General features: G+C 37.7%; 1 long non-coding RNA gene across 6 annotated transcripts; it reads right to left on the bottom strand.

Moving 5' to 3' along the window:
* Positions 1-825: 825 nt before the first annotated feature.
* Positions 826-3,482, bottom strand: LOC133723790 (uncharacterized). 6 transcript variants are annotated; one of them, XR_009853281.1, is made up of 4 exons: positions 3,024-3,482; positions 2,742-2,899; positions 1,197-2,379; positions 826-1,098 (listed from the first exon to the last, which is right to left on the bottom strand). It is a non-coding gene; the product is annotated as an uncharacterized LOC133723790 (long non-coding RNA). The 6 variants fall into 6 exon arrangements; XR_009853282.1 differs by having other exon boundaries at positions 1,197-2,246; XR_009853277.1 differs by having other exon boundaries at positions 1,197-1,552; positions 2,059-2,899; positions 3,024-3,480.
* Positions 3,483-10,562: the final 7,080 nt, after the last annotated feature.

The following is a 10,562-nucleotide window of genomic DNA, read 5'->3' as shown; positions in this document are numbered from 1 at the left end:
TACACATTTTCAAAATTCACACATTATTGTTCTTAATGATGCAGCTGAATACACTGGATATGATATTTGATAATGAGATTATGATTCATTTCGATGAAGGATGCACATTCTCTTCATTTAAAATTTGTCATCCTGATTGTGTTCCAATACAACAAAATGGATTCGACTGTGGCATTTATATGCTAAAATTCATGGAGGATTATGAAAATGCATCCAAAGCAGGGGACAAGGTAGTTATTCTATCTAAAATTCAACATGTAATTTTTCAAGTTATTGGATTATAAAAATTCTAATAAACTCGTGCATGCAGTATCATTCTGTGAATGAGCGTCTGCGCATAGCTCTCTCCTTGTTGAAGCATCCGGACAACCAAGCACGCAAAAATATTGCTGAAGCTAGACAAAGGTCACTACAAAAAGTTATATGCAAGAAACGTGGACCACAGACGATGAAGACAGATGAAGACAGAGTAGCACATAGCGACACCGATGAAGGTTTGCAAAGGTCTCCAAAGAAAAAGAAGACAATCCAAGAAATAGATGCAACCAACGTGAACAAAAAAAGAGGTCGTGGTCGGCCTCGTGGCTCAAAAAATAAACCTAAGAAATAACCAATAGCGCACAGCAAGTTACTACTAGTTACATTTTATCATACTCTTTTGCAAGTTACATTTGATTGTTACAATTGAGGCTAGCTTTGTTCTTACTGTGATAAAAGTCTGGTTGGTTAGCTAATCATTTTGCTTGTTTCAATGACATACTAATGCTTGTGCAAGCTATATATAATTTCATATAGACCAGCTGAGAAAGCAGCTAAGGAAAGCACTATTCAATCTCTCTAACCTTACTATTATATAGAAGCATAATTAGAAGTTCAAAGTTCACCCCCTTTTATATACATCACATCATTATGCAAGGTAAAATCACTACATAAATCACCCCATATATAAACTTGTGTACTGAGACTTGCTTTGAGCTAGTTCCATTTGATCTTGATCTTCATCAGCCTTGGCCACTTTCTTCTTCAAATAAGAATGCCATAAGTTTTTTTATCTCATTGTCTGTCCTTCCAGGCAAATGTTGTGCAATCTGAGACCACCTAACCATCATTGACCCAGAAATTTAATTATCCAAGAATTACTCCTATCAATTTTACAACTGTATTAAAAAGTTGGTAGTACTTGAACAAATGCTTACTTGTTGCCTAACATATGATGAAGGGTTAGGAATGTCTCCCTCTCTTGTTTAGTAAATGTCCCTCTCTTTAGTAAATGTCAGAAACATTATTCAAAACAAAAAAAGAAAACAATAGCGCCATGGCTCTTCAAGTAAGTAGCATGCCTGTGCGGTATGTATTTCAAGCAACTCCAAACAGGGTAAGCCCCCATTGAAATTCCAATTACATAGAATTTGGACCCAATCTGCAACGTGTCGGCTAGTTCTTGAATATCATATGCTTCACTCTAAACTGGGCGTGAGGGATACAGATCACTTTTGCCATAAGCAGCACTGTCAAAGAAGAGAAAATATACCCTTAACTCGTCAACGAGTTCCTGACCATAAATAGAACACAACGAGTTTATGAAATCCTCAAAGCTTAGCTTTATTGGGTCTAGTTAAAGATACAATTGGCAGGCCAACATCAGATTTATAAATAGTATACTAGTTACATAGTATATAATATATGAAATGGATTAAGACTGTGGCAGAGGAATCTAGAACTGGGAAATGACAGAACCATATACAAGAGAATCAAAAAATCCCAAAATAATACATGCTGGTACTTCTGCAAAAGCATTTCGGTCTCCTAAACTAACTTACAGAACACATTGTTCCTAGGCAAACCAAAAAGCAGTCAAAGAACAGATCTAGAGAAAGAGATTCTTAAAGTACTTGTATCTATCTTGAAAAGTAGTCAAAGAAAGAGGAATTCAATACGCAAGTAATGAGAAACTAATAAACTAAAACTAGCTGAAAATTATATCATTGCACAGAAAAGCTAGCCAAACCAAAAAGATTAAAGATGTGCAAATCCAGTTCTTCTAGCTAGCATAACTACTTGGTACAAATCCAACCTCCAGATTTCACATCCGAGCCGGTAGTTGGGCTGCCGAACCCGAACGAAGACCCTCCTCCTCCGAGCCTTCCACCATTGAAAGCCCCAATTTCCAGTCCTCCTCCTCCTCCAAACTTGACATCTCCACATCGCTGACACAAGTCGAGCCTCTGGAAGAAAAAGAAGAAAAACTAGAGACAAAACCAATCCTTATGATGAGGAGAATGTGATGGTGAAGAGAAAAACCAGAAGGGAATATTGGTGAAGTAATGCGTCAGGGAGGGAACAAAACCCCAACGGTTATAAAAACTTAATCAAGTTTGCCTGACAATCAAAACAGTTCATACATTACCAACAATCATACTGTTGACAAATTCTAAATGAAATCCAACCCAGCAACTAAACACAATCACCTGCACTATAAACACAATCACCTAAAAATCAACCCAGCAACTAAATTTATAATGATATACTCTAATGACCAGATAAAACTTTTTCGACTTTTTCATTGGCAGAAGCAGAAGGGAACTTCATATAGATCAGAGGTTTCCCATTCACCAGTGAAAGAATAGCAGCTGGAATACCCCACAAAGATTCTCCACAAAAGCATAGACACTTACTCTATATGATTATCCAAACGGAACAACTCAAACCCAGATTTATAATGAAATCAATTGGAATCATACCTTCAAATGGCCTGCTGCGAATCGAACTCCAATACCTTCAAATGGCCTGCTGCGAATCGAACTCCAATACCTTCAAATTGACTGCTGCGAATTGAAATCACTACCAGATTTCAAGCCAAATCACTACCAGAAACCTATAACTTATCTTCAAAGCTTTACTGGACCAAAGTTCATTAAAGGAACAAAATTTCAGAATCACATTCAAAAACCAAAGAACTAACCAAAATCAACTCCAATTTACGGAAAATAAACTGCAAACATATACCAAAAAGCCAAAAATACCTAACGAGCGACAAGATTTCGATTGCTAAACAGAAATCGAGTGTGACAAGCAACTGATTGCTAAGCAAGAAGTCGAGAGAGCACGTGTGATTGGAGGAGGTATTTGGGGCTGAGGTGTTAGGTTTTTTGATTTGGGTATTACGGATTTTGGGCCAAGATTGGTTTCATAGGACATGAAACAGGATGTGAGAGGCTGAGAGAGAAGGATGACGAAACGGATGGCGAAGGTACGATTCAGATTTGGTTGTTTGGTGTTTGGCATGTTTTTCGATCTGGTTTTTGAGGGTGAGAGCGACTGGAGGAGAGATGAGGAAGTAAAAATAGAGAAAGAAGAAAAATGACAACAAAAGAAGAAAAAAAGAAGAAGCAAATAATCTGAGCGCCTCTGACCAAGAAGAAAGAAGGAAGAAGGACGCTGGAAGAGAAAGGGAAATAGAGAACCCCAATCCTCAGTTCGAAAAAAAAAAAAAAAAAAAACATAGTTAATACTTCATTATTACAAGTTTTCAGATTCACTTTACTAATAAAACAACGAATGTGTTGCTATAATAGTAAAACTTCATATGTTTAAGTAAATTTGCAGTGAGTCATTTATGGTGTAATAAGGTTGTTTATTTTGTAACTACTGTCCTTTAGGAGTTATTTACTTATTTGACAATGTTTTTTCTAGATTTTACGGCAATTGAGGTCCAAAGTAATAACCAAGGTTGTATTTGTGGTAATTCTTCAATATTACAAGTTTGACAACAAATTGTTGTAGAAGTAGTAATCAAACTCTTATTTGTGGTAATTTTTTATATTACAAGTCTGAGAACCATTTTACTAATGTGACAACGAATTGCTGTCAAAGTGGTAAAACTTTATGTATATATTGTAAATGAGGCGCGAGTCCTTAATTGTGTATTAAAGTTCTATATTTTGTAATTTAATACTTTTCTTGTGTAAATCTCATCATCCATGAGAGAATTACTCGTTTGACAATGCATTTTACTATAAATTACAACAATTGAGGTATAAAGTGGTAATTATGGTTGTTTTTATGATAATTACATGAAATATGATCCATTTACAAAAAAAAACGATCCCTTTACCAATGCTACAACAAATGTTTTGTTTATATGGTAAATAATCATATTAGACCTAAAACTTTTCAAGTCTTTATTCTTGTAATCCAGTTGTTCTTTTTGTAACTAGAGTCCTTTCTTTTGTAAATTATATCATCGATGAGGCATTTTACAACAAAATACGACATTGAACGTATTTAGTGATAATTATAGTTGTAATAAAAGTAATTACAACATTTACGATCTTCATTACAAGTTTTTGAACGATTTACATATAAAAGAATAAATGAGTACTTAGTATGATAATTTTTATTTTTTTTAAGTACACATGTCAAATTATAAGTGGATAACCTGTTGACCTGTACAACAGGTTTCTCTAACTAATTTAATTTAATATATATTAATTAAAAAGTTGATGTATGACAAACATCAACACACCTTAGACTTCCCCGTACTTTAATTAATAAAAGGGCATTATTGAGAATTATAAACAAATTATAATTCATTCTTATGACTTACCAAACACTATAATAGGAATGGAAAATTAATTCCAGAATTTAATTTCCAGTAATGTTTCAAACACCCACATAAAAATACCAAAACATATTCCATCCATATCGATCTGGAAAGGAAAATAAATCATTTTCTTATTTTGACATTCCTGCTAACCAAACGAGGCCTTAAAGTATGCAAATGCAAAAATTTAAAAGTTGGATATGAAAATGAAAATAGCCTCATAGTTCGGAGGATATTTTGTAGTTAATCATTTTCTTATTAAATATGAGCAAAAGTCTAATTGTAACATTTGAGTTATTTATCTGATAAAAAAAAAAAGATCATTTCCCTTTCAAAAAAAAAAAACGAGCAGGAAAATGAAGTTTCATTTTGGGTGGTGTTATTGACACACTCATTTTCTCTATTCACAAACCCCCTCTACTTTTCTATTACTTAATTCAATTTTTTTTAACTAATTACCCTAATTATCCTCCCTTGCAATTATGTTTCTTTTTCTTTTTTCTTTTTTCTATTTGGTAAATCAATCACCCCTATCCTTTTCTCTCATCATCATTCTATATCTGCTAGCTCCTCAACATGGGCTGACCCAAACTCCATCATGGCTCATCCCCGTCTACTTCATACACCCTCATCTCTACACCTTATCAATCAAGCTCTTCGATAATGACTCACATGCCTTCTTAACTACTATGGCCAACGAGCCCACACCAAAATGAAGGAATAAATCACCCACATGCAAACCTCTTTACTCTGGGAAACAATGCCACACTGATGACATAGAAATCAAGATCGTGAATTTAAAGAATGACGACGACGGCGAATTCGGCGACCTCAGTGATTCCAAACCTTAGGGTTAGATTTTAACCAGAAGAGGATCCATCACTGAGTCACTACCCAATTGAAATTCTCATACTTTGTTTTTGTGGCTTTGTTTGCTTCTCTCTGCTGGTTTTAGCCTTTCGGTTTTTCTTATACGGGTGGTGAGGTTTTGAGGTGGGCTGGGGAGGCGATACATAGCAGAGAGGCGCTATCCCTACCTGGAAACTCCGCAGATTGCGTCGGATGATTGACTTGCCGAATAGAAAAAAATAAAAAACAAAAAGAAATATAATTGCAAATGAGGGCAATTAGAGTAATTTGTGAAAAAAATTAAATTAAAGTAATAGAAAAATATAGTGAGTGTATGACTAGAGAAAAATTGTGTCAATAACATCACCCTTCATTTTTGCTGTTTTAATTAAGAAAAAAAATAATTGGTGGAAGAAGGATGCGGACTGTTTTGCATTGCCTTTGGAGGTGTAAAGAGGCTAGGAAGGTGTGGAAGCTCAGTTTTTTTAACTGTAATTCTTGGCTCATTTATAGATTTATTTATTCTGGTAGCTATGGTGGTTCAAAGAGAAGATCTGGAATAGTTTGAGATTCTTTGTTGGAGGCATTGGCTTAACAGAAACTGTGTTTTACATCGTGAACAAGTTTTGTCAGCTGAAGCTTTACTTGATGCTGCTGCGGCTTGGATGGAGCAATATGTACGTTACTGTTTTGCAGTCGGCATCCACTTCTCATTGCTTGGTACTGGTGCAGTAAATCAATCAACAAAATGGAGACGTCCTTCACCCCAGGGCCCAGCCTCTCGAGTACGTGGATCCGCGGCCGTCTTTGTCCTTCAGGTGGCTTTCTCATACCAACAAGGGATTTGTGATACTGGTGTAGTAGTTGTGCATAATGAGGAAACTATGTTGTTGGGAGTTTTGGGTCGACGTACGTACCTATAGCCGGTAACCGGACACCTATCATTAATGGCATTTATTTCTGTTTACAAGCTGGTTTTCCATTTTCAAGAAGAAAATGCTGCCTTGAATAATCAAGAGGAGATTGGAGTAATAAAGAGTTCTTATTGACGAGATAAGAGTCGGTTGCGTTCAACGTGGAGTTTTGCACCTAAAAATTGCAATAGCGCAGCCCATTGTGTGGCTACTGGCTAGAGCAACTCTTTCAAATACTTTCTGGAATGGGATTGTGGCAGTGTGGCTCAACTCAATGAAGATGACTTTTATATCTTGTTTATCAGTTGGGGCACTCTTCCCTAATTCCCTTCATCGTTTTGACAAGGTTTTAATGACCCGATTATAATCATTTTACGTATTTATCCTATTATGAATAAAATTCAGCTTTCATAATAAAATAAAAAATAATACAAAATAAAAATTTAGTATTGTGCCAGTTACGAGCCAAGTTGAAAGAGTGTACGTGTCCATGGCTCCGATCACCCACCTTACCTACATGCTTTGTTTGGCCCTTAGGCTTTAGAACTAAATTAATTAAGGGTCCCCCTTGGTTTGATAGACTCCATGTAGGTAGTTATCTAAATTAAATCCATTTTGTTAAGGAGTAATTCTAGTAAGGATGTCAGAGCTGGTGTCCTCTAACGGCCACGTTTTCTGGATCCTTTATCCACCGGAAACTAGGGCTGGGCATCCAAAACCGAAGGCCCGGTCCCATTCCGAAATCGTCCCGAAAACTGCCGGTACGGGCTGGTATCAAAATCTGAAATTCACTGTTTAGGCTCGTCCCGTCCCGAGAAAACTGGCCCGATACCGGTACCAGCCCAATAGATACCGGTTGGTCCCATCCCGTCCCGTTTAAATTAATTAAATTAAATCTTTAATTTTTTATATTACTTAGCTGAGTTTGATTGGATAGTTTAGTCAAACATATGGGAACACAGAGAAATGACCACACCTGATCACTAACCCACCGCTAAACCAAGACGGAAGACCTCGATCCCCAATTCACTTGACATCTGTTTTAATCTCTCTTCTTCACTCTCCAGATATTCTTCTATTCTTCATCTAAATCCCAGATCCCCAATCTCTCTTTCTAATTTCCCTTCATACATACAGCAAGCATGACTCAGATGAGCGAATGGTAGAGTTGAATTAGCCTCAGGCCCTCAACCTTCTTTGTGAGGATTTGATTTTCAGCTTAAGCTTGTTCCAGCACCATCCAAGACTCTAAGTAAGTGATGAAAAACTAGTTTGTTTTTCATACTTCAGATATTAGATTGGATTTCATTAACCTCGTCTTAGTAATCGCATTAGTAATCTCATTAGTTTTCTGTATTTGTTTGTTTTTTTTATCGCAATTGGAGGTTAGGATAGTCTCTTTTTTATGACAAGAATAGGTGATTGAGATGCCCAAGTGTTTTTGATTGATTGTAGTAATGTTTCCATGAGAAAGACTATTTGAATTACCGATACCATGCTAAAAGGTTCCTGTACCTTTGTGTGATTAAAAAGTACTTGATGTCGTCGTCGTTAGTTAGTAAGGTTGAATGGTCCACCTTCCAGAATGAAGTCCGGAAATTACTACTGCAGTAATCTCACTAACCTTAGCCTGCAGTAATATCCCAGTTTCTGAGTTGCAAATTCTGTCTTTAATTGTAGATTACTGAATTAGTGACATGGAAGAAACACTTTTTTTTTTTTTTCCTTAGTTCACTTGGAAGATGATCTCTCAGTACTTAATCTACTTAGTTTCTTATGTTTCAAAACTTTCAATGTCCTCTATACTTGGAATTAGTGGCACGCAATATAGATATTTTCATATGTCATCTCTTCTTCTCTTTTCATTTGAAATCTGGAAAATTTGGATACATGTTAAGTACTGAAGTGCATATAAGAGAGAGAGAGAAAAAAAAAAGTCGAGTATCCCGAATTGGACCCAAGCCCGACCCGATCCCGATCGGTTTCGGTACCTTCGGTACCAACTTTGAAAAAATGAAATCCCAGCCCGGCCCGTCCCGAATAATATTTTCAATACTGGGTTCGGTATCAGTCAGTAACCGGCCCGTGCCCAGCCCTACTGGAAATTACGAACAAAGAAAAATTCGCTAAGAGAAAATTCAGAGTTAGTGGGCCTCCAACGCTCAAATCAGTTGAGAGTAAAGCAGAAAGCGGAAGTCATCTTTGAGATGAGTGAGGATAAGAATTAATCAATACTCGAGAATGGGGGGTGAGGTTCGAGGTCCCCTTTGATAGGTGTCGAGGATGACTGGGATCCAGGCCAGTTGTTAAACCGACTTAACCCGGTTTGATCATGCTTGTTCACGTGTATGGACGCGCGCTGCTCTTCCCGGGATCGTTATCCTCTTCACATGGGGTCCAGTCAAAGCCTCCGCACGAGCTAGCACGTGCTTGTACGCTCAACGGGTGGGCCCACTAACACACTTCAACAAGTGAAGAGAGAAATGAGCAAAGAGAGACGGGGACATGATAGTCAAAAACGCCCCCACTAACAACCAAATAGTATTTGATTCAGTAAATAATATGGTATTTTTCTTCAACAAAATATTAACCGGAATTTAAATTTTCTCCATGTAAATTAAAATATGTAATTTTTTTTTTTTTTGAAATAGAGTTTGATTTCATTAGATGAACAGCCAATAGGCTAGACCGCTAGAGTCTACCATAACTTACATAAGCAAAACTCGGCAAGAAAATCTGAACTAAACTATCTAAGTTAGAGCAGATCATTAAAATCTCTGGGACGCTCACATTTAAGTGAGCCTATACAAGAATGAAAAAACCTCACCTCCTACGGAAAAGAAATCATTCAACTAGTCCCTACTTGCCAATCACGCAATTGTGGTACAAGCAAGATACTAGAAACGTCATAGAAGACTCATAGAAGTTAATCCAACCTCACATATGCTTAATACCCTAATTCATTAGGGCCCAGATTTCCTTAATTTGAGCCCAAGCCCGTAGGCCCAAACCCAAATCAACTCTTGCTTAGCAGGATGACTCCCGTGCCCCATCAGCCCAAATTTGAGCCTAGGCCCAGACCCAAGCAAACAGCGCAGAAAAATCACGCTGCTCCTTTGCCTCCACCGCTGTCAAGACCTCCAGCAGCATCCCCTTCGACCACAGCTCCGGCGGCCAGCTTTTCCAAACCCCAGCCAACAGAGGAGCACCTCCACCGTCTGCACCACCGCAGTCCCGTCTGGCAGCCTTCCCTGTCCACAGATCATGTCTAACCGGCACTAGTGTCAAAAAACTGAAGCACCAAACCGACCAAAACTCAGCCTGAAGGACCCCTGCAAACTACACCAACAAGTGATGAAACCATAGAAACAGCGACGATCTTCAAGCCAGAGTCGCCGATGCTAGTCCCCTAACCCAGAGATCGATCTCTCTCGTCAAGACGCCGAGAAAGAAATCCGAAACCGTCGGCCCAAACTAGTCCATGCAACCCTCGACTCTCTTAATCTCTAGCTTCGATCTGCCCTCCCAAGACGTGTGCCGCCCTATGCCTCACCCTGACGAGAAGTCTCGCCGGTGTTAGGTCGATCTGCCCTCCCAAGACGTGTGCCGTCCTATGCCTCACCCTGACGAGAAGTCTCGCCGGTGTTAGATCTCAGCTGGCCACCGAAGAGGGTCCGCCGCCGCTCTGCTCAAACCCTAGGTCGGGTTTGCTTTAAAAGATCGGAATTAATTTTAATTAAAATACAAAACAAAACAAAACAAAACAAAAACATAATTAGACTTTCTTTGACTTAAAACAAAACGTTCATATCAGTGCTTCACTTGTTTCAACATTACTTGGTAGTTGGCACACTTTCATAAAATAATATGGAGTTTCTGGTTGCCAAAATGGTAAATTGGGTTCACATTTTCCACACAATCTTAATTATATGAACCAAATCAGTCTCATATGCCAACTGATCATTACTTGGACAATAACAAAGTCTAATTCTGGTAGTATGACATGTTCCATCAATATGGTACGTATCAATAGAGTGGTAAAAAGCCAAACAAAATTAAATTAGTAATAAAAAAAAAAAGAATAAGGGATATTAAAAACTGTTCAAGTAAATCCAGAATATGTGTCTGGCCCAAACTCTAGGTTACTTGACCTAGTTGTAATAGGGTTTAGAATTAGAGATATTCTCGAAAATATT

This window comes from Rosa rugosa, chromosome 1 (assembly GCF_958449725.1).
Source record: "Rosa rugosa chromosome 1, drRosRugo1.1, whole genome shotgun sequence".
Classification (NCBI taxonomy): domain Eukaryota; kingdom Viridiplantae; phylum Streptophyta; class Magnoliopsida; order Rosales; family Rosaceae; genus Rosa; species Rosa rugosa.
This window is presented reverse-complemented; position numbering and strand designations above follow the sequence as displayed.